The sequence below is a fragment of the Heterodontus francisci genome, chromosome 41, assembly GCF_036365525.1.
Source record: "Heterodontus francisci isolate sHetFra1 chromosome 41, sHetFra1.hap1, whole genome shotgun sequence".
Classification (NCBI taxonomy): Eukaryota; Metazoa; Chordata; class Chondrichthyes; order Heterodontiformes; family Heterodontidae; genus Heterodontus; species Heterodontus francisci.
Window position 1 is genome coordinate 17,548,383 of NC_090411.1, and position 4,589 is coordinate 17,552,971.

Below are 4,589 nucleotides of genomic sequence, written 5' to 3' on the forward strand. Positions count from 1 at the left end.
GGTTCTTCTGTGTGGTCATTGCATCTCCTAGTGCGTGCATCTGTGTGCATGTGTGTGTGTCTTACAACTGACTGCTGATTTCCCTATGAGTTGTTCCTCAAATGAGTTTGATTCTTCTGCAGATGGTGCAACTAATTCAACAATAAAGTTGCAGCATTGGACAACCTGTGGATTTAGTTCAGCACAGCATCAGCTGTAGAGGTTTACAGCTCCTATATTCACAATCAGAACAAGACGTGCAAAAGTGTCTTGCAAAGATGGTGTTTTGCAAAGTGATCTTGATGTACAGTAATCCTCTCACTTAATATCCTGATACCTAGAGACTTGCTATTGATCTCTCCTCATTAATAGAAAACCGTACATAATGTTCTCTTGCTCCTTGCTATGAGTGAGGTTGAATAGAATCATACGCAAAAAATGATTCAGCTGTGCCAGTTTGGTACTGACCTATTCAATCCCTACATTTTGGTTGAATATTGAACTTCTTTTGGGGTGAGGGAAATCACATGTTTTGTAATGAATTGTTTCCCTGTTATTTGCACCCAGTTTCAGCACCAGACATTTCCCAAGTCCAGTATTGCTCGTGCTCAAGGTTAAATACATACCCGAATGCCTGATTTACTTGCAACAATTGGCAGTTGTCATTTTTTAAAAATTGGTTTCCTGTCCCACTTCAGGACACTTGAGCACATGAATCCAGGTACACTCCTGTGCAGTTCGGAGGGAATGCTGTACGATTGGAGATACTGTATTTTGAATGAGACGTGGAAGTAATAGATGCCATGGCACTACTCGAAGGAGTTTGCCTTGGTGTCCTGGCCAATATTTATGCTTCAACCAACATCACTTGAAAAAAAGAATCTGGTTATTTTCTCATTGATGCTTGTGGAAGCTTGCTGTGCACAAATTGGCTACTGTGTTTTTTATATTATGACAGTGACTAGACTTCAGACGTACTTTGTGGGCTGTAAAGAGCTTTGGGATGACCTGAGGTTGTTAAAGGCACTATATTAATGCAGTCTTTATCACATCAAATGGCGTGCCCCTACAGCACCAAATAGGACTGTGGATCTGTATGCCCATATAGCAGGAGGATTTGAACCTGACATTAGATTTAGCTGAAAAAAATACTTCCCAGTGGTATTGTCTCATTTGTTTTCCAGTTACATTTAAGCATCGGGTTGTTGCAGCTCAGAATAGCGGAAAGACCTGGTCAACTCTTTGGGCTGACTTCAGACCTAGAATACAGAGAGCGAAGGACTGTCCTTAAGCTACATGTTTTACATCAACCCAGCTTCAACGCAGGCTGGGAAAAGTGCATTAGAGGAGGGTGTGTATGGATGTCTTTGATGTCTAGATTGCCTGTACCACATTATGTGCACTTAAACTCCCTGTCATTCATTGAGACATACCAACATTGAAATGATACACATTATCAGGAATTAGATTTTGCGAAGGAAAAAGGGGAGAGAGAAACACCTCTTGTAATTTGGAACATTGGAAATACAAAGTGGTGTTAAAAAATTGAAGCATTGGATTGGTATAAAAAGTATCATTTCACCTCACTAACTGACATTGTTTTGTGTGAAATACTCTTTCTGATTGATGTTACAGGTTATGCTGTAGATCTGGGTGCAGTTTAATGTGGATCAAGTGAATAAAGCTACAGCAGAGTTCTGCAGTTGTTTCATGTTATGTTTCGACAGCATCTCGCTGAGCTTCAACCTGGTACAATGCTCAATAGGTCATTGAGCGTATGTTTCAGCAACATTTATGCTTACCGGATAAGATGTTTTAACATTGTTAAACTGATGACAGCCCCATGCTGGGGAACTCTGCCAAATTTGAGTGAAAAAGAAACTCTGGCAATTTGTAAAATGGTTATTTTTTATTGTTTTTTCACAAACATTAGGTGTTTTGTTGTCCCTTGGGGTTGGCTAATTGGTTGATTGTGTTCCCATCTCTGATATATTTATAACTAACTAAAGTGTTCAGTTTTTTTTTTAATGTCCCTATGATTTTTCTCCTGGATTGCTTGTGGCAGTTTTCTAGAGATTAATTTTCATTTTCCGGAGACTCCAGGACAATCCTGGAGAGTTGGCAACCCAACCACATCAGCTGTGGCTCGCTGGGGTAGCATTCTCGCCCCTGAGTCAGAAGGTTGTGAGTTTGAGTCCCACTTCAGAGACCTGAGCACAAAATCTAAGCTGACACTGCAGTGCAGTACTGAGGGAGTACTGTGCCGTCTTTCTGGTGAGGTGTTGAACTGAGGCCCCCATCCGCCCTCTGGTCCCACAGCATTATTTTGAAGGGAGGGGGGCGGGGGCGGGGTTCTTGCTGTCTCGGGCCTTGATCACTAAAAACATCATCTGGTTGTCATCACATTGCGGTTTGTGGGAGCTTTAAAAGAACTTAATTGATCGTAAAGCGCTTTGGGACGTCTTGAAGTGAAAGGCGCTATACAAATGCACGTTCTCCTACTGCTCCTTTAACATGTGTACGGCGGAGACTTCAACGCACCTACGGATCAGCAGCAGAGTGCTTCGTGGCTGGCGGAGGCGGTCCCCTCTATACCTGACAGCACAGGCAGCCAATGAAGGTAGTGTTGGGCAGTGCGGCGTTCCCATTGTGGGCGAGCACTGTCAGGCTGAATGATTGACAAGTCACTGATGGACCCGCACTGCCAGGTACCGTGAGCTGTATCCGGGCAGCTGGAAGTTTTGTGTCAGATCAGAACTTCTTACAACGTTGTGTAGAAAGCAAAAGGCGGACGCCTGGTCTTTGCAGAAGGAGCTGCTGGCAACATTTATTCAATGCAATTTACTGGAAATCTGAGAAGGAAACGATCATTTTGGCGAACTTCACGAATGCTGGAATTAATTTGACGACAAAATCCCATTTCAACCAGGGTCTTTGGCAAAGTGTCACAATGTAGAGAATAAAATATGTCTTAAATGACTGCACCTTACAATATTGGGGATTTCTTTGCAAGACTTCTTAGCCATAATATTGCTGCTTCTGAATTGTGCAGGAATGTTCTCGGGGTACAGTGTTTGCAACGGGTTTTCCGCAAAGGACCAATTACAGATTTGCAGCATTTCTTGGCAAATAATGCAGAAATTCAATCTAGGATGCAAATCTTGTGCTGATATTTGTGTAACTGACCTCTTGTGTGGACTGCAAGGAGTTTTCTCTTGAGGTCCTTGGTTGGAGTGACATCAGACAAGATCACCAAAACCTGCAGAGAAAGTGTGTGTGTGTTCATTTTTTTAAAAAGCAATCTCAACTTTTTTTTTGATGGCTCCCAGTGAGAATTCGGGGATAATGTCTGTTGTCAGCACAGTGGCTTGCTTGAAGTTCGAAGCAAATATTTTTGACAGGAGCAGGTGCCAGAATTGTTTCAAAGCCTTTGATCTCCATCGAAAAGACTACGGTCGCGATGACAACCAGGTGAAACAAGAACCGAGCTTTAATAATTGATGTTTTTTTTGTATATTATCTGAGAGAGCCAGGTGTGCATTCAAAGCGAGAGGTTCAAAAGGCCGCGCATTTGGCCCACGCAATTTTAATTTGATGAAATCTATGATTGGATTTGAAACAGTTTCAATTAATGCGTTTAAAATACTATTTATTCCTCAAAGGATTGAGAACACTGAGGGGAAAATGATTAAAGGATGCAAATTCCTAACATGGATTGAAATTACTGCGTTACATAGAAACAGGCCATTCGGCCCAACTAGTCAGTGCTGGTGTTTATGCTCAGTACAAGCCTCCTCATTTCACCCTATTAGCCTAACCTGTACCATTTTCCCTCCTTATCTAGCTTTCCCTTAAATGCATCAATGATATTCACAACTACTCCATGTGGTAGTGAGTTCCATATTCTCTGGGTAAAGAAGTTCATCCTGAATTCCCTGTTCGATTTATTAGTGACCATCTTATATTTTTGGTCCCAAGTTTTGGACTCCCCAACAAGTGAAAGCATTTTCAATTCTATCAAATCCCTCTTGTAATCTTAAAGAACTCAATAAGGTCACCCCCCAATCTCTTTTCTAGAGATAAGAGCCCCGCCTGTTCAGTCATTCCTGATAAAGCTCTTAGTTTATCCTTTTTTGCATCTTCTCCAGTGCCTCTGTATTTTTTTTTGTAATATGAAGACCAGGACTGTACATAGTGCTCTGAAGTGTGGTCCAGCCAAGGTTGTATACAAATTAAACATATCTTCTCTATCATGTTTATGGAGAATCCGTATTTAAAGGGACAATGAATAAAACAAGGCATTTTTAACCGACCCATAGAAAGGTTACGGCGCAGAAAGAGGCCATTCAGCCCATCATGTCTGCACCGGCTGGAAAAAAACTAGCCGCCCAATCTAATCCCACCTTCCAGCACCTGGTCCGTAGCCTTGCCGGTTGCAGCACTTCAGGTTCAGGTCCAGGTACCTTGCAAATGAGTTGAGGGTTTCTGCCTCCACCACCGAAATGGGCAGTGAATTCCAGACACCCACCACCCTCTGGGTGAAAAAGTTTCTCCTCATGTCACCTCTAATCCTTCTACCAATCACCTTAAATCTGTGCCCCCTGGTAATT